Raw genomic sequence first — 23,697 nt, 5'->3', positions numbered from 1 at the left:
GTCTGTCTTATGCATTGAGGTGCTCCTATGTTGGGTGCATAGATATTTACAATTGTTATCTCTTCCTCTTGGATTGATCCCTTGATTCTTATGTAGTGTTCTTCCTTATCTCTTGTAATCTTCTTTATTTTAAGGTCTATTTTTTTTCTGATAAAAGGATTGCTACTCCAGCTTTCTTTTGCTTCCCATCTGCATGGAATATATTTTTCCATCCTCTCACTTTCTGTCTATATGTGCCTTGAGGTCTGAAGTGGGTTATTTGTAGACAGCATATATATGGTTCTTGTTTTTGTATCCATTCAGCCAGTCTGTGTCTTTTGGTTGGATCATTTAATCCATTTACATTTAGAGTAATTATTGATATATATATTTCTATTGTCATTTTCTAATTGTTTGGGGTTGATTTTGCAGATCTTTTTTCTTCTATTGTATTTCTCGACTGTATAAATCCATTTAACATTTGTTGTAAAGCCATTGTGGTAGTACTGAGTTCTCTTAACTTTTGCTTGTCTGAAAAGATTTTTATTTCTCCATCAATTTTGAATGATCCTTGCTGGGTACATTAAGCTTGTTTGTGGATTTTTCCTTTTCAATACTTTAAATATAACCTGCCATTCCCTTCTGGCCTGGAGAGTTTCTGCTGAAAGATAAGCTGTTAAGTGTATGAATGTATTTCCTTTGTATGTTACTTGTTGCTTCTCCCTTCTGCTTTTAATATTCTTTCTTTGTGTTTGGTCTTTGTTAGTTTGATTACTATGTGTCTTGTCATGTTTCTCCTTAGGTTATCCTGTCTGGGACTCTTTGTGCCTCTTGGACTTGAATGGCTATTTCTTTTTCCGTGTTGGGGAAAATTTCAACTAGAATCTCTTCAAAAATTTTCTCATACCATTTCTTTTCCTCTTAATTCTTCTGAGACCTCTATGATTTGAATATTGGTGCATTTGATATGGTCCCAGAGGTCTCTGAGACTGTGCTCAGCTCTTCTCATTCTTTTTACTTTATTCTACTTTTCAGAAGTTATTTCCACTATTTGTCTTCCAGCTCACTGATTCATTCTTCTGCTTTGGATATTCTGATACTGATTCCTTCTAGAGTATTTTTAATTTCAATAATTGTATTGTTTGTCTCTGTATGCTTATTCTTTAATTCTTCTAGGTCTTTCTTAATTGATTCTTGATTTTCACCATTTTGTTTCCAAGGTTTTTGATCATCTTCACTATCATTATTCTGAATTCTTTTTCAGATAACTGTCCTATTTCCTCTTCATTTATTTAGACTTCTGTGTTTCTAGTTTGTTCCTTCATTTGTGCAGTATTTCTCTGCCTTTATTTATTTATTTATTTATTTTCTTTTAAGTTATTGTGTTTGAGGTCTCCTTTTCCCAGGCTTCAAGGAAAGTTGAATTCCTTCCTTTCCTTCAAGGAAGGTTGAATTCTTTCTTCCTTGTGGTTGCTCCAGTGGTTTGTGTGAGCTTCATATAGGGTGAGATTTATGCTGAGATTTTGTTTGTTTATTTTTTCTCTGATGGGCATGGCTGAGGGAGGTGGTACTCCTGTCTGCTGATGATTGTGTTTGTATTTTTGTTTTGTTTGTTGTTTAGATGAAGCGTCCTGCACAGGTAGCTACTGGTGGTTGGGTGATGTCAGTCTTGTATTCAGGTGGTTTCCTTTGTATGAGTTCTCACTATTTGAAACTCCTTAGGCTTAGTTCTCTGGTAATCTAGGGTCTTAGAGTCAGTGTTCCCACTCCAAAGGTTCAGAGTTTGATCTCTGGTCAGGAACTAATGATTCCACAAGTGGTTTGTTATGGCATTAAGGGACAGTAAAACACATATCAAAAAAACAGAAACCAAAGATGAACCCAAACAAATGTCATTACAAAATCAGTTCAGTTCAACTCAGTGGCTCAGCCTGTCTGACTCTTTGCAACCACATGGACTGCAATATGCCAGGCCTCCCTGTCCATCATCACTCCTGGAGTTTACTCAAAGTCATGCCCCTTGAGTCGGTGATGCCATCCAACCATCTCATCCTCTGTTGTCCCATTATCCTCCCGCCTTCAATCTTTCTCAGCATCAGGGTCTTTTCCAATGAGTCAGCCCTTCACATCAGGTGGCCAAAGTATTGGAGTTTCAGCTTCAACATCAATCCTTCCAATGAACACTCCTGATGGATTTCCTTTAGGATAGACTGGTTGGATCTCCTTGCATTCCAAGGGACTTTTAAGAGTCTTGTCCAACACCACAGCTCAAAAGCATCAATTCTTCGGTGCTCAGCTTTCTTTATATTCCAACACTCACATCTATACATGACTACTAGAAAAACCATAGCCTTGACTAGACGGACTTTTGTTGGCAAAGTAATGTCTCTGGTTTTTAATATGCTGTCTAGGTTGGTCATAACTATCCTTCCAAGGAGTAAACACCTTTTAATTTCATGGCTGCAGTCACCATCTGCAGTGATTTTGGAGCCCAGAAAAATAAAGTCTGCCACTGTTTCCACTGTTTGCCCATCAATTTGCCATGAAGTGATACAACTGGATGCCATGATCTTCGTTTTCTGAATGTTGAGCTTTAAGCCAACTTTTTCGCTCTCCTCTTTCACTTTCATCAAGAGGCTTGTTAGTTCTTCTTCACTTTCTGCTATAAGGGTGGTGTCATCTGCATATCTGAAGTTATTGATATTTCTCCCAGGAATCTTGATTCCAGCTTGTGCTTCATCCAGCCCAGCATTTCTCATGATGTACTCTGCATATAAGTTAAATAAGCAGTGTGACAATATACAGCCTTGACATATCTCTTTTCCTATTTGGAACCATTCTGTTGTTGGGGGGAGGGAAAAAGAAGAAAAAAATTCTGAAAGAATCTACAGAACAAGTCAAAAAATAAGAATAATAAACGTTGAGTCACTGCTGTGAGAGTCCTTTCCCACGCTGGGAATCATAGTCCACCTTACCACCCTAGGATGCCCTCCAACACTGTACTGATCTCTGAACCTGCTATGGGCACTGCTCAGATTCTAATCTGGTCATACTCCTGTGTGTTTTTGCCTGCAATGTCCGCAGCTATCAGAGCTAATGTGTTTTCTTTGGTGGGAGCTCTCAATGGCCTTTTATGTATTCCGTAGACAGTCTGCTTAGTTGATATGTGGATTTAATCTGCAGCTTGTACAAATTTTTTCCTTAGCCACACTGCCCCTGGGTTTCAGTTGTGGTTTTATTTCCACCTCTACATGTGAGTCGTCCACTGGGGTTTAGCTCCTGAGGCTGCCTTGGAGGGCTTGGGTTTGCCCCTGTGAGGGCCAGGTGTGGAAGTGGTGCAGTTGCTTAGGTCACAGGGGTTCTGGCAGTACCAGGTACTCAGTGGGGTTGGCAGCTAGGGAAGCAGGAAATATAGTGTTCTAGAAGGGTATGGCAACCAATATTGGCCGATACACTCCAGTATTCTTGCCTGGAAAACCCCCTCTCTGACAGAGAAGCCTGGCAGGCCACAGTCTACAAAGAGTTGCAAAGAGTTGGACAGGCCTGAAGTGACCCCGTGCATATAAACACAAGACTTTTTTTTTTTTTATTTTGGCCTGTGGCAGCTCTGCCCAGTGAGAGTTGAAGCTGAAGGTGGTGCAGCTGCTTGGCTTGCAGGGACCCTGGTGGCGACAAGTGTTCAGGGACACAAACTGCATTCGTCACAGGAGTTATGGCCCTATCAGAGTCTTTATTCAAGCCTCTTATAGCTGGTGATCAGAAGGCCTCTTTGGCCAGTACTTCTCTGTAGCTCCACCCCTTCAGGCTCTTAGAGGGATCCCTTGCCTGGGGTCCTTCTCTGTTGTTCCACGAGTCAGGCACATAGACGGGCTCCCCTGACTGGGATCCTACTCTGTAGATCAGTGCATCAGGCTCTTAAAGTGGCACTCTGGGTTGGGTTCTACTCTGTAGTTCAGCGTGTCAGACCTTTGTTGGGCCAGCCTCTCTATTGTTCAACTTCCAATGCTGGAGTGTGGAGAGAGAGAGGGGATGGTGATGGCTCCACTGCCTATGCATGACTCAGCAGTATGCCTTGCTTCCATGGCTGCCTGGCTTTCCTCCACAGGTATTTCCCACCACAATCTCCTCCCTCACATCCCCTCCATCCATCTCTCTGCAGTCAACAGCAGCCCTCTCACTGGGATTGCTCCACAATCCCTAAACTCCAGCTTCCAGCTGCTGCCCCTTCCAGGAGACATACATTCCTGCCCGGCATATGAATGGTTACAGCAAGGACTGTCTGATCCTTATTTCATTAAGGCTGTCACAGATAAGCTGTTTCACTCCCAGCCTTAAATGTTTCTCCTCTGACTCAGACAATTGCCCCTCTGTGGGGATCGGACTCCTGCTTCAGTTCCCCCACCTGCTGAGGGCAGGTCCAGTCCTACTAAGACTCCTGTTTTTCCCCCTAGTTTCTCCATCCTACCTAGTTTTGCTTGGGTCTGTATATTCTTTTCACTGGTCAGGTACCCCTGTCCACTCTAAGCTGGTGTTCTGCATGCACTTCTATGTCTAAAGGTGTATTCCTGATGTATTCCTGGAGAGAGATATACTTCGCGTCCACCTACTCCTCTGACATCTTGTTCTCCTCTCTGTAAAGGGAATATTTAAAGGATAGGAAACATTTCAAGTAAGGCTTACTGCCTGGGAGCTTCCTAGGAAATAATGTGGAAGGATAGGAAGAAAATGCATGGATACAAATTTTGGCAAACTATAGCAAAAGATGGTCTAGAAACTACGTTTATCTGGCAAGAAACAAATTTCCCTATCACATCATAAATTCTCCATTACTGAAGATGTTGGAAATGGGTTTTTTGTTGTTTAGTTGCTAAGTCATGTCAGATTCTTTTGAGACCCCATGGACTGTAGCCCACCAGACTCCTCTGTCCATGGGATTTCCAAGGCAATAATAGTGGAGTGGCTTGCCATTTCCTTCTCCAGGGTATCTTCCTGACCTAGTAAAGGATTGAACCTGAGTCCCCTACATTGGCCACCAGGAAAATGGATACCTACATAAATTGGGAGGTTGGCCTGATACTTCCTGAGATTCACTTCACTGTAAGGACTCTATCTAAGCTTTAAAATGAAGCAGTGCTTTAAATAAGTGTTTTGTATTTAAAAACACTCCTATCACTTTAATTATTTGCTCTTACATGTCAGTTTCCACAGATTAATTTCAAAGACTGTTTTATTTTTCTTTGAAGCATTTTATATCGGTGTATAATATGTTTGTGGGCTATCTATAACCTGAGATTGCTATCTTATGAGTTGTGTTCAAAAAACACATCATATATTTGCTATATCTTGTGAGATATTTCAGCTCAGCAGATGTTAAAATTATTTCTTATATGAAATAACTGAAACAAAAGAGATCATATCAGTTTATATCCAAATATTCTTAGAGTCATATTTGCTTGAGTACTTTGAAACATCTAATATCTGCCTGTATTAATATATAGTTCTAAAATATCACCCTGTTTTCGTATTATAAACTGTATACCATATTTTACTTCAGAGTACATTTTCTATTTTTCCTAATTTATAAGAAAAAATATATTGTTTTCCGATTACAGATACATGTCTGTATCTCCAACCTGACTCTCCCACACCACAAATTGAGGCTCCGTGTTCTTGGAGATAAGTTGATTCTGACAGTTTAAACCTCATGATTTTTGCACCATGCCATTAGAATATTGAGGGTCTCTTCTGATTGTTTAATACACAAACTGGAAAGGAAACCTTTTACTTTTTTTTTTTAACTTCCAGAAATTATCCCCTAATACTTCCTAGTATCGCAAGGATGTTGATTAGATTACATTTCAATACCTTAACTACCCACTAAGGCCAGTGAATAGGAAATATCAGTTTGCTTTAACTGATTAAGGTTACCCTTAGGCCATCTGTGGGGTCCCACAGAGTCACACACGACTGAAGCGACTTAGCAGCAGCAGCAGCAGCAGTAGGCTGATTGTAGAACCAGTCCCACTCAAATCATATGAGTTCAGAATGAAGTTGTAATATAGGAAAATAAATAAATAAATAAATGGATCTACAGTAGCAAACAAAACAACAAATCCCCTCTACATATGGATCCCTGAACCCAAAGATCCTTCCAATTCCTAACAAAGAGCATCCTGAATATTCACTCCTCTTAACTTTACTTAAGATTTATAATTGTGAGTTATTTCAATCACTTTGAAAGAAAAAAAAAAACAATTAGTACCATATGAAGTCTTAAACCTTGATAATTAGAATTTTCATAATTGTTTGCTTATGGAATTAAATTTTTCCAGTTGCATAAACTACTTCTATCTTTCATAGATTCTCAAAGATATTTGTTCAATTTTTAAAATAGAATTTAAAAATACTATAAATGAGTAGTAAAACATAAAAAGGAGAAATTTCGTGTATATAGCAAACATTAGCACCATCTCTATTGGAAAAACATTTATAAAACTGCAAAATAACGACTGGAAAAAATGTAAAAAACTATAAAAATCAACAGATCTACAAAAGCTTTTCATTCTGAAACCATAGGTAGAAAGTAAATGAATAACTCTGTTTTAGTATGGCCTAAATATAATAGCTTTCAAATGTCATAGTTTTTTACTTATAAAATTTAAAACACCCTTAGCAGTAGGTCCCAAAGTGTGAGTTACCTGCAGAAGAATTATTTAGAGGGCTTAATTAAAATTAACATTCTGTGTACCCTAAGTTTGAGGATCTCCTAATTTATAAATCTTACAGGTGTTTGATTCATGGCACCTACAAAGTTTTCAATATCAGTAGACATCTATGCTGGCATTCCTGCCATATCTAATGTTTATGATATCTTGCAAAGATATTTGTGCTTACATAAGTTTGCTACTCTGAGAAGCCGATGGCACCCCACTCCAGTACTCTTGCCTGGAAAATCCCATGCATGGAGGAGCTTGGTAGGCTGCAGTCCATGGGGTCGCTAGGAGTCTGACACGACCCAGCGACTTCATTTTCACTTTTCACTTTCACGCATTAGAGAAGGAAATGCCAACCCACTCCAGTGTTCTTGCCTGGAGAATCCCAGGGACGGGGGAGCCTGGTGGGATGCCGTCTATGGGGTCGCCCAGAGTCGGACACGACTGAAGCGACTTAGCAGCAGCAGCAGCAGCAAGTTTGCTACTGAGCTTGTGATCTGGGAACACAATATTATCAGGCAGCACAGGATTCCTAATGAGTTGAATTCAGTTTATGTCTTTAGACTGCCACGTTTCAAGTTCTGATCCCAACACTTCCCAGCTGTATGTTCTCAGGAGCGTTCACTAATCTTTCTGAGACTTGTTTGACTCTGGAGTGAAATATATTAAAAAAAAAAAATCTAAGTTTTATAAAATCTCCTTAAGGAAAAAATATGTGCTTATGTCTTCCTAGAATTGTTTATGCAAATGTTTGTTGTAATGGTGTTAAGAATACTTAACATGAGATATATGCTTAACAAAAATTTGTGTACAATACTGTATTGTTAAATATCAACACAGTATTATTCAGCTAATCTCTAGAACTTATTCATCTTGCATAACTGAAACTTTCTGCCACTAAACCATTTGCCTCTCTCCAATTTCCAAGTCTACTCTCTGTTTCTGTGAATTTAACTCTTTTAAATACCTCATATCAGTGAAACACTACAGTATTTGTCCCGAAAAGCTTTTAACACTATACCTTCTGTTACAAAAATACTAACCAATGCTGGAAATTAAATTTGTTACTTCACTGTCAAATACTTTATTTTCCTCTTTAAGTGTAGTATTATAGTCTGTATTACATAAAAGAAGTAATTACAACAATAAGCACTTGCTTACAAAATTACACTTGAACATAATTTCATAAAAAATAGTTTAATGTGGTAGCTGCCCTTAGGCCATACCATATGTGTCTTATAAGAGAAAAATGACTATCTATATTTCTTTAGAAAGGGCCCCCGCCGTCACCTCCTCCTTTCTTAGGAATATCTAGTTTTGAACAGTTTTCTTTCTTGGAGCTATTCTTAATATTATATACTTCTTTTTTTAATTTTAATTATACATAGTTAGGTATCATTTACATGTAATAAAATCTGTGCTCCTAACTGTACAAGCTTGATGACTTTTGATAAGTGTGCATACACTTTTGTAACCATCACTAAGATCAATATAAAGAACCTTTTCATTATCCAAAAAGTTCCCTTGTGCCCCTTTGCTAACTCTCCCCTCCCTTTCCCAGGAAACACTGTTGTGGTTTTTATCACCATAGATCAGCTTGGTCTTTTCCTGAATGATATAGAAATGAAAAATTATGCACGTACTACTTCATGTCTGGCTTTTTTTGTTCTAGATGGTTTTTGAGATGCATTCATTTTATTCTGTGAATCAGTAGTTTGTTGTTGTTGTTTTAATTGAAGAGTATACATCCTGGAGTGTGAAGTCAAGTGGCCCTTAGGAAGCATTACTACAAATAAAGATAATGGAATTGATGGAATTCCAACTGAGCTATTTAAAATCCTAAAAGACGATGGTGTAAAGGTGCTGCACTCAATATGTCACAAATTTGGAAAACTTTCAACAGTGACCACAGGACTAGAAAAAGTCAGTTTTAATTCCAGTCCCAAAGAAGGGCAGTGCCAAAGAATATTCAAACTACCAGACAATTGAGCTCATTTCTCATGCTCGTAAATTTATGCTCAAAATCCTTCAAGCTATGCTTCAGCTGTACTTGAACCAAGAACTTACAGATGTGCAAGCTGGGTTTAAAAGGGCAGAGGAATCAGAGATCAAATTGTCAACATTTGTTGGATCATAGAGAAAGCAAGGGAATTCCAGAAAATATCTAGTTCTGCTTCGTTGACTATGCTAAAGCCTTTGTGTGGATCACAGCAAACTGTATAACATTCTTAAAGAGATGAGAATATCAGACCACTTTATCTGTCTCCTGAAAACCTGTATGTGGGCTAAGAAGCAATAGTTACAACCTTACATGGAACAATTAACTGGTTTCAAGTAGGGAAAGGAGTACATCAAGGCTGTATATTGCCACCTTGTTTATTTAACTTATGTGCAGAGTACTTCATGGGAAATGGCAGGCTGGATGACTCAGAAGCTGCAATCAAGATTTCTGGGAGAAATACCAACAACCTCAGAAGAGCGGATGATGCTACTCTAATGGCAGAAAGCAAAGAGGAACTAAAGAGACTGTTGATGAGGGTAAAACAGGAGAGTGAAAAAGCTGGCTTAAAGCTCAACCTTCAAAAAACTAAGATCATGGCATCCAGTCCTATCACTAGATGGGGAAAAAGTGGGAGTAGTGACAGATTTTATTTTCTTGGACTCCAAAATCATGTGGACAGTGACTGTATCCATGAAATTAAAAGACACTTGCTCCTTGGAAGTAAAGCTTTTGGCAAACCTAGACAGCATATTAAAAAGCAAAAATACCACTTTGCCAACAAAGGTCCATATAGTCAAAGCCATGATTTTTCCAGTAGCCATGTACAGATGTATTGGTTGGATCATAAAGAAGCCTGAGCCCCAAACAATTGTTGCTTTTCAGTTGTGGTACTGGAGAAGACTCTTAGGAGTCTCTTGGACAGCAAGGAGACCAAACCAGTCAATTCTAAAGGAAATCAACTCTGAATATTCATTGGAAGTACTGGCACTGAAGCTGAAGCTCCAATATTTTGGCCACCTGATGCAAAGAGCTGACACATTGCAAAAGACCCTGATGCTGGGAAAAATTGAAAGCAAAAGGAGAAAAGGGCTGCAGAGGATGAGGTGATTGAAGAGCTTTACCGACTCAATGGACATGAGTTGGAGTAAGCTCCAGGAGATAGTGAAGGACGTGGAAGCCTGGCTTGCTATAGTACATGGGTCTCAAAGAGTTGGACACAGCTTAGTGACTGAACACAAACATTCCACTTTATGAACCATAGGATGTTTATTCTCTTCTTAATGGGCATTTGGGTTATTTCCAGTTTGGAAATATTGCAACCAAAGCTGCTATGAACATTGTTCAAATCATCTTGTGACCATATGTCTCCATTTCTCTTGGGTCAATACCTCTCAGTGGAATTGCTGGATCAGAGTTTAGTGTATGTTAAACTTCACAAAAATTGCCAAATCGTTTTCCAAAGTAGTTCACCAGTATATACTCTTTCCAACTGTGTATGAGTATTAGATTTGCACTTTATGCTTACCAGTATTATCAGTCTTTTAAATTTAAGCCATCCTGTGTGTATGCTTCATTTAAAAACCTTTTCCTCTAATTCTTCTGTAAACACAAAACAATAATTCAGTTGAATGAATCACCAAAATGATGTGGAGCTTATATATTCAGGAATGTTCTTCTCTACTACTACATTATAATGATATATTTGAGTAAATTACTTAATCTCTCTGTCCATTTTCTGCCAAATGGGGATAAGTACTATACCCACCTTATAGGTCTGTTATGAAGATTAAGCAATTAACATATAAAAGTGCTTAGGACAGAGTCTGGCACACAGGAACATTCAATAGCAGTACTTATTACTTACTAATAAGAACAAATGTAATTAATAAATGCTGTCAAAACCATGGTTAGTATTAAGGGTCAGAAATTTGCTAGCCATTTAGAGAACGATGATTGTTGAAACCACATGTTATCTGTTGTTATGAAGCTTATTCTTGTTAAAATGACTATCAGTTCAGTCGCTCAGTCGTGTCCAACTCTTTGCGACCCAATGAATCGCAGCACACCAGGCCTCCCTGTCCATCACCAACTCCCGGAGTTCACTCAGACTCACGTCCATCAAGTCAGTGATGCCATCCAGCCATCTCATCCTCTGTCGTCCCCTTCTCCTCCTGCCCCCAATCCCTCCCAGCATCAGAGTCTTTTCCAGTGAGTCAACTCTTCGCATGAGGTGGCCAAAGTACTGGAGTTTCAGGTTTAGCATCATTCCTTCCAAAGAAATCCCAGGGCTGATCTCCTTCAGAATGGACTGGTTGGATCTCCTTGTTGTCCAAGGGACTCTCAAAAGTCTTCTCCAACACCACAGTTCAAAAGCATCAATTCTTGGGCGCTCAGCCTTCTTCACAGTTCAACTCTCACATCCATACATGACCACAGGAAAAACCATAGCCTTGACTAGACGAACCTTTGTTGGCAAAGTAATGTCTCTGCTTTTGAATATGCTATCAGGGATGGTCATAACTTTCCTTCCAAGGAGTAAGTGTCTTTTAATTTCGTGGCTGCAGTCACCATCTGCAGTGATTTTGGAGCCCCCAAAAATAAAGTCTGACACTGTTTCCACTGTTTCCCCATCTATTTCCCATGAACTGATGGGACCAGATGCCATGATCTTCGTTTTCTGAATGTTGAGCTTTAAGCCAACATTTTCACTCTCCACTTTCACTTTCATCAAGAGGCTTTTTAGTTCCTCTTCACTTTGTGCCATAGGGGTGGTGTCATCTGCATATTTGAGGCTATTGATATTTCTTGTGGCAATCTTGATTCCAGCTTGTGTTTCTTCCAGTCCAGCGTTTCTCATGATGTACTCTGCATATAAGTTAAATAAGCAGGGTGACAATATACAGCCTTGACGTACTCTTTTTCCTATTTGGAACCAGTCTGTTGTTCCATGTCCAGTTCTAACTGTTGCTTCCAGACCTGCATACAAATTTCTCAAGAGGCAGATCAGGTGGTCTTATATTCCCATCTCTTTCAGATGTCCTTTAAGATGTCCCCAAAAAGATGTCCTTTTCATTATAGGGGACTGGAATGCAAAAGTAGGAAGTCAAGAAACATCTGGAGTAACAGGCAAATTTGGCCTTGGAATACGGAATGAAGCAGGGCAAAACTAATAGTTTTGCCAAGGAAATGCACTGCTCATAACAAACACCCTCTTCCAACAACACAAGAGAAGACTCTATACATGGACATCACCAGATGGTCAACACCAAAATCAGATTGATTATATTCTTTGCAGTCAAAGATGGAAAAGCTCTATACAGTCAGCAAAAACAAGACCAAGAGCTGACTGTGGCTCAGATCATGAACTCCTTATTGCCAAATTCAGATTTAAATTGAAGAAAGTAGGGAAAACCACTAGACCATTCAGGTATGACCTAAATCAAATCCCTTATGATTATACAGTGGAAGTGAGAAATAGGTTTAAGGGACGTGATCTGTTACATAGAGTACCTGATGAACTATGAAATGAGGTTCATGACATTATACAGGAGACAGGGATCAAGACCATCCCTATGAAAAAGAAATGCAAAAAAGCAAAATGACTGACTGGGGAGGCCTTACAAATAGCTGTGAAAAGAAGAGAAGCAAAAAGCAAAGGAGAAAAGCAAAGATATAAGCATCTGAATGCAGAGTTCCAAAGAATAGCAAGAAGAGATAAGAAAGCCTTCTTCAGCGATCAATGCAAAGAAATAGAGGAAAATAACAGAATGGGAAAGACTAGAGATCTCTTCAAGAAAATCAGAGATACCAAGGGAACATTTCATGCAAAGATGGGCTCGATAAAGGACAGAAATGGTATGGACCTAACAGAAGCAGAAGATATTAAGAAGAGATGGCAAGAATACACAGAAGAATTGTACAAAAAAGATCTTCACGATCCAGATAATCACGATGGTGTGATCACTGACCTAGAGCCAGACATCCTGGAATGTGAAGTCAAGTGGGCCTTAGAAAGCATCACTACGAACAAAGCTAGTGGAGGTGATGGAATTCCAGTTGAGCTATTCCAAATCCTGAAAGATGATGCTGAGAAAGTGCTGCACTCAATATGCCAGCAAATTTGGAAAACTCAGGAGTGGCCACAGGACTGGAAAAGGTCAGTTTTCATTCCAATCCCAAAGAAAGGCAATGCCAAAGAATGCTCAAACTACCGCACAATTGCACTCATCTCACACGCTAGTAAAGTAATGCTCAAAATTCTCCAAGCCAGGCTTCAGCAATATGTGAACTGTGAACTTCCTGATGTTCAAGCTTGTTTTAGAAAAGGCAGAGGAACCAGAGATCAGTTTGCCAACATCCGCTGGATCATGGAAAAAGCAAGAGCGTTCCAGAAAAACATTTATTTCTGCTTTATTGACTATGCCAAAGCCTTTGACTGTGTGGATCACAATAAACTGTGGAAAATTCTGAAAGAGATGGGAATATCAGACCACCTGATCTGCCTCTTGAGAAAATGAGTATAGCCCAGTTTAATATAAAGAGAGATACAAGTAGAGTATTTTCCCTTCTCATCTTAACTTTTTCCCCATTCATCTGAAAATAATGAGCCAAAAACAACAGCAACCAAAAAAATAAAACCCTTTATGCATACTATTGGAGAAGGCAATGACACGCCAATACTCTTGCCTGGAAAATCCCATGGATGAAGGAGCCTGGTAGGCTGCAGTCCATGGGGTCGCGACGAGTCGGACATGACTGAGTGACTTCACTTTCACGTTTCACTTTGATGCATTAGAGATGGAAATGGCAACCCACTCCAGTGTTCTTGCCTGGAGAATCCCAGGGATGGAGGAGCCTGTTGAGCTGCCGTCTATGGGGTCACACAGAGTCCGACACGACTGAAGCGACTTAGCAGCAGCAGCATGCATACTGTATTTGATCAGGAAATTGTATAAGCAGCATCCTATGTAGAGGTTAATATACTACTTTATTTTAGCTTATCATTTTCAAAACTGTTAATAAGATTTTTTTTTCAGTTAAATCTTAGAAATTTGATTTTGTTGAACTGTCCCCTTTTATCCACAAAAATTCACATTTCTCAACTTTTAATGGTGTAATTCATGTTTTCCTTCATGTTTGAACTTTAGCTAAATTGCAGTTAAATAATCATGGGATAAGTTTTGTAAAAATAATTGCTCTCTACTGCATGTCTAGTTTTTATCTGTAAGGGTCATGAATATGGGTTAGGGCTATAAATTTTATGTCTCCTTTGTGTCACTAGAGCCCCTGGCATTTAGCGAGAGAAGAATATTTACTTAGCATCTCTGGTAGCTCAGCTGTTAAAGAATCCGACTACAATACTGGAGATCCTGGTTTGATTCCTGGTTTGGGTAGATTCCCTGGAGAAGGGATAGGCTACCCACTCCAGAATTCTTGGGCTTCCTTGGTGGTTCAGATGGTAAAGAATCCGCCTGCAATGTGGGAGACCTGGGTTCAATCCCTGGGTTGGGAAGATCCCTTGGAGAAGGGAATGACTACCCTCTCTAGTATTCTGGCCTGGGGAATTCCATACACAGAGGAGTCTACAGGCAGGCTACAGTCCACGGGATCACAAAGAGTCGAACATGACCAAATAACTTTCACTTTCACTGTCCCAAGCACTCTGCTAAGCAATTCATATAAGTTTTCTACTTAAGTTCATACCTAAAGGCTTGGCACCAGATAGACACTCAATAAAACAAGAAAATGAAGAGCAAATAAAAAAGGAAAGGTTACTAGGTGGAAGCTAAGATAATGCATCAGAGAGACTCCCAAATATGGTGGCTTGAGAAAAATAGAAGTTTCTCTGTCTCTTGTATAATAGTCTTGTGCAGACAAGGTCTGCTGAGCCTCTCTGCTCTGACATCCTTTAGACCAAGATATTGGCCTTGTCTATGGTAGAACCTGACTCACCTGCATCATATTTGTATTCCAGCCTGTGGGAAAGATCAATTGGATAAAATGGAAAGTCATTTCCTTTTAAGGATAAACAGAACTTGTCCCCATCACTTCTGCTCATATTCTGTTGGTGGGCACTTTATCGCAAAATTACATTTGTCTTCAGGAACCCCTGTGAATGGAGTTTCTAGGTTTGTGACCATATGTCCTAATAAAATCTAAAATGACAAAGGATAAAAGGGATACTGGGGGATACTGAGTTGTCTAAGCTACAGGCAAGAAAGAGAAAGTGGTAAAAGTGAAAGAAAAACATCTTTCTGAAGTGTGTCAAATTATGTAATTTTTAGATGGATATACTGAGGCTCAGAGTTAAGAAATTTACCTGTGATCTTATACTTTCTAAATTGCCAGAGTTGAGGTCTAAATACAGGTATTGCAATGCTGATAATAATGTTGATGATATTTCTGAGCTCTATATTCTTTCTATTATGTCTCATGCCTCCATAAATATTACTTGCATGTATAAACACTGTTCATTTAAAAATGTTTCTACAGATTTTGTACATTTATGCTATCATTATTGAGATAATTATTCCAGCCTCCAAAATGGAAGTGTTATTTTAAAATTATATTACCTTGCATAGTACTTTTCAAAGTATATACAGATATAGAACCTCATTTTATCAACTACAATACTTGTGAAGCATGGAGAGAAAGCATGATTATTACAGTTTTATACATGAGAAAATTTGCAAATGTTAATGTCTTGTAAATTCAGCCAGAGTACACAACAGTGACAAATGGCCACAACTAGAATCCTTTCCCTTTCATCCTGCCTCAGAATTCAGGACATACTTTGGAAAAGGTTCAGAAAATTCATTTAAAAGATCAGAAATGCAGTGTAAAAGCCTATATTGCAAATATCTTGCATCAAGGAGTTATTATACTGGATAATACTTGCTTTTAAATTTACTTAACCAAATTATAACTATCCATTTAAGAGTCTGTTGAGCACTAGCCACACTAAGATAAATAAGTTAAAATCTATGACCCCTTTGGCCAATTTAGGCTTCCCTGATAGCTCAGTTGGTAAAGAATCTGCCTGCAATGAAGGAGACCCTGGTTCACTTCCTGGGTTGGGAAGATTCACTGGAGAAGGGATAGGCTACCCAATCCGGTATTCTGGCCTGGAGAATTCCAAGAAATACAGTCCAGGCATTGCAAAGAGTCAAACACGACGGAGTGACTTTCACTTCACTTCACTTGGTCAATTTCGCACTGCCTAGAGAAAATTGGGCTTCCCTAGTGGCTCAAACAGTAAAGCGTCTGCCTGAAATGCGGGACACCGGGGTTCAATCCCTGGGTCGGGAATATCCCCTGGAGGAGGAAATGGCAACACACTCCGGTATCCTTGCCTGAAAAATTCTGTGGACTGTAGCAAACCAGGCTCCTCAGTCCATGGGGTTGCAAAGAGTCGAACACGACTGAGCAACTTCACTCACTCACTCAGAGAAAATTGGAGGGCACAAACAGAACCTTGTGTGCACCAGGACCCAGGAGAAAGGAGCAATGACCCCACAAGAGACTGACCCAGACTTGCCTGTGAGTGTCCAAGAGTCTCCAACAGAGGTGTGGGTCATCAGTAGCCTGCTACAGGGTTGGGGGCACTGAATGTAGCAGTACATGCGTGGAAACTCTTGAAGGAGGTTGCCATTATCTTCATTACCTCCACCATAGTTTGAAGTGAAGTCGCTCAGTTGTGTCCAAATCTTTGCAACCCCATGGACTGTAGCCTACCAGGCTCCTCCATCCATAGGATTTTCCAGGCAAGAGTACTGGAGTGGGGTGCCATTTCCTTCTCCAGGGGATCTTCCCAACCCAGGGATTGAACCCGGGTGGGAACACAGCTCCACCCAACAACAGAAAATTGAATTAAAGATTTACTGAGCATGGCCCTGCCTATCAGAAAAACACCCAGTTTCCCCCTCAGTCAGTCTCTCCCATCAGGAAGCTTCCATAAGCCTCTTATCTTTCTCTATCAGACAGCAGACAGACTAAAAACCACAATCACAGAAAACAATGTAATCACGAAGACCACAGCCTTGTCTAACTCAGTGAAACTATGAGGCATGCCTTGTAGGGCCACCCAAGTTGGATGGGTCATGGAGGAGAGTTATGACAAAAGGTGACCCACTGGAGAAGGGAATAGCAAACCACTTCATATCCTTGCCTGAGAACCCCATGAACAATATGAAAAGGCAAAAAGATAGGACACTGAAAGACGAACTCCCCAGGTCAGTAGGTGCCCAATATGCTACTTGAGATCAGTGGAGAAATAACTCCAGAAAGAATGAAGAGATGGACCCAAAGCGAAAACAACACCCAATTCTGGATATGACTGGTGATGGAAGTAAGGTCTGATGCTATAAAGACAGTATTGCATAGGAACCTGGAATATTGGTCCATGAATCAAGGCAAATTGAAAGTGATCAAATAGGAGATGGCAAGAGTAAATGTCAACATTTTAGGAATAAGTGAACTAAAATGGACTAGAATGGGTGAATTTAACTCATATGACCATTATATCTACTACTGCAGGCAAGAATCCCTTAGAAGAAATGGAGTAAGCATCATAGTCAACAAGAGTCCAAAATTCAGTACTTGGATAGAATCTCAAAAATGACAAAATGATCTCTGTTTGTTTTCAAGGCAAATCATTCATTATCACAGTAACCCAAGTCTCTGCCCCACGCAGTAATGCTGAAGAAGTTGAAGTGGAATGGTTCTATGAAGACCAAAAGACCTTCTAGAACTACACCCAAAAAGGATGTCCTTTTCATTTTGGGGACTGGAATGCTAAAGTAGGAAGTCAAGAAACAGCTGGAGTAACAGGCAAATTTGGCCTTGGAGTACAGAATGAAGCAGGGGAAACACTCATAAAATTTTGCCAAGATAATGCACTGGTCATAGCAAACACCCACTTCCAACCACACAAAAGAAGACTCTACACATGGATACCAGATGGTCAACATAGAAATCAGATTGATCATATTCTCTGCAGCCAAAGATGGAAAGCTCTAAACAGGCAGCAAAAACAAGACTGGGAGCTGACTGTGGCTCAGATCATGAACTCTTTATTGCCAAATTCAGACTTAAATTGAAGAAAGCAGGGAAAACCACTAGACCATTCAGGAATGACCTAAACCAAACCAAACCTAAACTTTATGATTATACAGAGGAAGTGAGAAATAGACTTAAGGGACTAGGTCTGATAGACAGATTGATGAACTATGGGCACAAGTTCCTGACATTGTACAGGAGACAGGGATCAAGAACATCCCCAAGAAAAGAAAAGCAAAAGAGAAACTCATTTGTCTGAGAAGGCCTTACAAAAGCTCTGAAAAGAAGAAATGCAAAAAGCAAAGGAGAAAAGGAAAAATATACCCATTTGAATGCAGAGTTCCAAAGAACAGCAAGGAGAGATAAGAAAGCCTTTCTCAGTGATCAATGCAAAGAAATAGAGGAAAACAATAGAATGGGAAAGACTAGAGATCTCTTCAAGAAAACAGACATACCAAGGGAACATTTCATGCAAAGGTGGGCTCAGTAAAGGACAGAAATGGTATGGACCTAACAGAAACATAAGATATTAAGAATAGGTGGCAAGAATACACAGAAGAACTATACAAAAAGAACTTCACGACCCAGATAATCACGATGATATGATCACTCACCTAGAGCCAGACATCATGGAATATGAAGTCTAGTGGGCCTTAGGAAGCATCACTACAAAAAAAACTAATGAAGGAGATAGAATTCCAGTTGAGCTATTTCAAATCCTAAAAGATGATGCTGTGAAAGTTCTGCACTCAATAGGCCAGCAAATTTGGAAAACTCAGCAGTGGCCACAGGACTGGAAAAGGTCAGTTTTCATTCCAATCCCAAAAAAGGCAATGCCAAAGAATGCTCCAACTACTGCACAATTGCACTCATCTCACACACTAGTAAAGTAATGCTCAAAGTTCTCCAAGCCAGGTTTCAACAGTACATGAACCATGAACTTTCAAATATTCAAGCTTGTTTTAGAACAGGCAGAGGAACCAGAGATCAAGTTGCCAACATCTGTTGGATTATCGGAAAAGCAAGACAGTTCTAGAAAACATCTATTTCTGCTTTACTGACTATGCCAAAGCCTTTGACTGTGTGGATCACAAGAAATTTTGGAAAATCCTGAAAATGATAGGAATACCAGACCACCTGGCCTGCCTCCTGAGAAATCTGTATGCAAGTCAGGAAGCAACAGTTAGAACTGGGCATAGAACGACAAATTGGTTCCAAATAGGAAAAGGAATACATCAAGGCTGTATATTGTCACCCTGCTTATTTAACTTATATGCAGAGTACATCATGAGAAACACTGGGATGGATGAATCACAAGCTGGAATCAAAATTGCTGGGAGAAATATCATTAACCTGAGATATGCAGATGACACCATCCTTAAGGCAGAAAGCTAAGAAGAACTGAAGAGCCTGCTGATGAAAATGAAAGAGGAGAGTGAAAGAGTTGGCTTAAAGCTCATCATTCAGAAAAATAAGATCATGGCATCTGGTCCCATCACTTCATGACAAATAGACTGGAAAACAGTGACAGACTTTATTTTTTTGGCTCCAAAATCACCGCAGATGGTGACTGCAGCCATAAAATAGAAAGACTCTTATTCCTTGCAAGAAAATTTATGACCAACCTAGACAGCATATTAAAAACCAGAGACATTACTTTGCCAACAAAAGTCCATCTAGACAAGGCTATGGTTTTCCAGTAGTCATGTATGGGTGTGAGAGTTGGATTATAAAGAAAGCTGAGCACTGAAGAATTGATAATTTTGAACTGTGGTTTTGAAGAAGACTCTTGACAGTCCCTTGGACTGCAAGGAGATCCAACCAGTCCACCCTAAAAGAAATGAATTCTGAACATTCATTGGAAGGACTGATGTTGAAGCTGAAACTCCAATACTTTGGCCACTTGATGCGAAGAACTGACTCCTTTGAAAAGATTCTGATGCTGGGAAAGATTGAAGGCAGGAAGAGAACGGGATGACAGAGAATGAGATGATTCTATTGCATCATCAACTCAGTGGACATGAGTTTGAGTAAACTCCAGGAGTTGGTGATGGACTGGGAGGCCTGGGGTGCTGCACTCCATGGCGTCTCAGAGTCGGATACAACTGAGTGATAGAACCAAACTGAACTGATACCCGATTACTTCAGATTTCAAAGAGAAAATCCAAGAACAAAGTTAAAGACTTTTTTAAAAAGAAATCTTGGTCACATCATTATGAAAATTCATTACAGTATGATATATCAATGGATTAATTTAGTCACATAAGCAGAAAAGTTTGCAGTGAACTCAGCAGAATGCCACTTTAGTGACTCCAGCAGAAATCCAAATGATCAGCTCTCTGTCAAATGTTAGTACTATGTGAAGTTGATTACAATGTGATAATTAGAATTTTCATAATTGTTTGCTTATTGAATTAAAGTTTTAAGTTATGTAAGGTATTTCTATTCCTATAGATTCTCAAAGACATTTCAATCTTTAAAAATAATTTTAAAATACTGTAAGTAAATGAGGAATCAACAGTAAAAAGAATTTTCACATATGTAACAAATATTTAGCACCTCTATTATAAAATAGTTTGTAAAAACTTTGCAAAGTAGTCACCAGAAAAAATAGAAAAACTATAAAAGTCAACAGATCTTTTGTAATTACAGCTTTTTAATCAGAAATCAAAACCTATCTCAAAGAAATTCTGTCTCTTGATCAGCTCTTTTCTCAGTGTCACTTCTTAAAATGGCAACAGTTGGTCTCAGGCTCTTAATTTAAGTGAATCAGTTTTTACTTATATTTCTGTTTTTTGTCACTGTAAATGCTATCGCAACTTTCAATGTGAATTGAAGGAAAATGATAAAATTCAAGAAGCATATCAGAGATAACTCTTCCAGTCTCAGTAGTGGGCATGGGCTGGAGAAGTTATTAATAGATGATGTAAAGACTTTATACAATCTCAGTGATTGAGAACATGGACAATATTGGAGTTATTTTTAAGAAAAAGTTTAGTCTCTGCCTTTGATTAATTGATAGCATGTGAGGTTAGATGAGACCCAGCAAATGGAAAACTAAATGAAAATATATCCTCAAGTGGTAAGTGGTATGTAGAATGAACATTGAATCATACAGGAGGAGACATCACTGAAATCTTGAGTATTGAAAAGTATCTTCTTAGATGCTAGAGAACCCCTTACATTTTTATGTAGTTATATGAGGTTTTTTTTCTCTCTTAATGATGCTACTATATTTATGAAGATTTTGACTTATTTGTAAGAAACAAATTTAATAAAAATACTGGAAAGCCACAAAACTTGACTCTTATAAAAAATAGTACAAAATCTAACCAAAAAGAGTTTATTCTGTCATACAAGAAAAGCTTTCCATATCCAAATTATATTTTTTATTTAGTTCAGATCTGTATGGATATGTAGCTCAAAAACAAGCTCCAAAGAGAAAAAAAAAAATCAACAAGGTCTTACTGCATGTCTACATCTTATCTACATATTTATTTTTGTATTAAGCAATTGTTTTATTCATCAGTTCAGTGAACATAAGTAACAATGAACCCCTCATCATGCCGGGGCTTCCCAGGTAACGCTAATGGCAAAAAACACACTTGCCAATGCAGGAGACGTAAGAGACATGGGTTCAATCCTTGGGATCCCCTGAAGTAGGAAGTGATGCTCCACTCCAGTATTGTTGCTTGAAAAATTCCATGGACAGAAGAGCCTGGCAGACTAGAGTCCATGGGGCCGCAAAGAGTTGGACATGACTGAGCACACACACACCTCACCATGCCAAAAGCTATGGGGAGATATGACTCCTAATCTGTGGTGTTTGCAATCTATTCTGCTGAAAGAGCATATTCAAATTATAGAGAAACTGTTCTTTAAATAAGTATACAATGAATTACAATTTTATTTTCCCTTTTATAAGATTTAAAATGAGTGAAATAGAGCATAATTTGTTTGCTGGTTGGAAATGATAATTGACAGAAATACATGAAACATGTTGCAGATAATTAATCTACTGATGCTTCAACTGATTTCGACTATTGATTTTACTCCAAAAGCTATGCCTTTTTAACATTCTAATGTTGATGTAACTCTTCATTCCCCTTTTGGTTCAGGTAATAAAGCTTATATAAATCCAGTGAATTTCATCTAGATGTAGCCAACCTAACATAATCAGCCTCTAGCTGTGCTGGAATAAGAGCCTGTCTTTCAGCCAAGTGTAAAGTCCACATTGGATAAAGACTGGACACAAAACCATGAGTATTTCCCACTGGGCATCCACAGTTGGTTACTCACAATGGCACAATGGCATTCACTTTTATTCAAATGCCTTATGTCTCTGTTTTGTGTGGATTTGTAACACATTTGACTTTATTGATTTACTGATTTCATTTCCAGTTATATGTTTAAAATGCCAGCGTTTCAGTAGGCTCCTATTTTTGTTGTTGTTCAGTCGCCCAGTTATGTCCAACTCCTTTTGACCCCGTGGACTGCACTATGCCAGGCTTCTAATACACTAGCATAAAACATCCAGATAGAGCCTGGAAAGAAACAAATATTACTAAATAAGAAGGCAGGTCGGTGGAAAATGTCCCTATGTATACACAATAAAATATAACTTAGCAGAAAGCTATGTCTGTAGATGTATTATATATTATATATATATCAAATTATAAATCATTTTATATGTGGATAAAAGAAGGTAACTTTTTTATTAAAGCTTGTGTCTTTGTCTGAATTCTCTTTGTGAATGGAGAATGACTGTAACAGTGATTTCTTTTATCCAAAAAAGATGCAGAAAAGAATTATTCTTTTCTTACATTATAACTTATACTATGCTTATTTTAGTGTATTTTATATTGCAATAAGTTGTATACGTGTCTGTCTTTTTTATCAGATCAATTTCTCAAGGTAAGAAAAAAACATATAATAATCACTGGAGTACTTCTCAAAAATGTAGATAGATTCCTTAGCCTCAATTTCAATGTTATAACTAAGGTTCTCTGGGAACTGCGTGCGTGCGTGCTCAGTTGCGTCCAATTCTTGGCAACCCCGTAGACTGTCATAGCCAGCCAGGCTCCTCTGTCCATGTGATTTCCCAGACAAAAATACTGGAGTAGGTTGTCATTTCCTCCTCCAGGGGTTCTTCCCAACGGATCAAACCAGAGTCTTCTGTGTCTCCTGCATTGGCAGGTGGATTCTTTACCACTGAGCCACTTGGAATAGCAATCCTCTGGAGACTATTTCTCCACAAATTCAAAAACATCCAAGCTGCTTCCCATGTACACTCTATTTGACAATAATTGCACTAGATTGGGAACCATTTGAGGGAATATGCTGTCTCATGTTTATCCTTCTGTACTCAGGGCATTGGGGCTTCCCAGGTGGCTCAGTGGTAAAGAATCTGCCTGCCCATGTAGGAGACACAAGAGACATGGGTTTGATCTCTAAGTCAGGAAGATCCCCTGGAGAAGGAAATAGCAACCACTCCAATATTCTTGTCTGGAAAATTCCATGGGCAGAGGAGCCTGGCAGGCTACAGTCCATGTAGTCACAAAGAGTGGGATTCGACTGAACACACATGCACTCAGGACATTGCCACAAATGATTTTTAAGTTAATTGAATAAAAATGGTTGTCTTCATTCATATCTATAGGAAATGCATCATGCTCATAAATACCCAAGAAATAATTTATAAAAATCATTTTAGAGTGTTTGAGAGAGGCCAGAAAAGTATATCCACTAATTAATATTAACAACACAATGAAAAGATATATAGAAAAAAATACACATTGTTTTTAGTGCATAGCATATCAGACACAATTCTGAGATGAGAGGTAAGTCAGAGATCAGTTTTAAAGCTATCTTGAAAAGCAGCCAAGTTAAAAAATATGTCACATCTATTGTTTTGTCCTAGTAAGCACTCTGCTAACTGCTGTGAAA

The 23,697-nt window shown here is 38.9% G+C and overlaps 1 protein-coding gene across 3 annotated transcripts in view; it reads left to right on the top strand.

The window, feature by feature from the left end:
* The window catches only part of CSMD3 (CUB and Sushi multiple domains 3), a 1,478,779-nt gene that overhangs the window by 1,222,745 nt on the left and 232,337 nt on the right, over positions 1 to 23,697 (top strand). The window lies entirely within an intron of this gene.

This window comes from Bos grunniens, chromosome 14 (genome assembly GCF_055505025.1).
Source record: "Bos grunniens cultivar Pamir isolate PY7600 chromosome 14, Bosgru_T2T1.0, whole genome shotgun sequence".
Classification (NCBI taxonomy): domain Eukaryota; kingdom Metazoa; phylum Chordata; class Mammalia; order Artiodactyla; family Bovidae; genus Bos; species Bos grunniens.
This window is presented reverse-complemented; position numbering and strand designations above follow the sequence as displayed.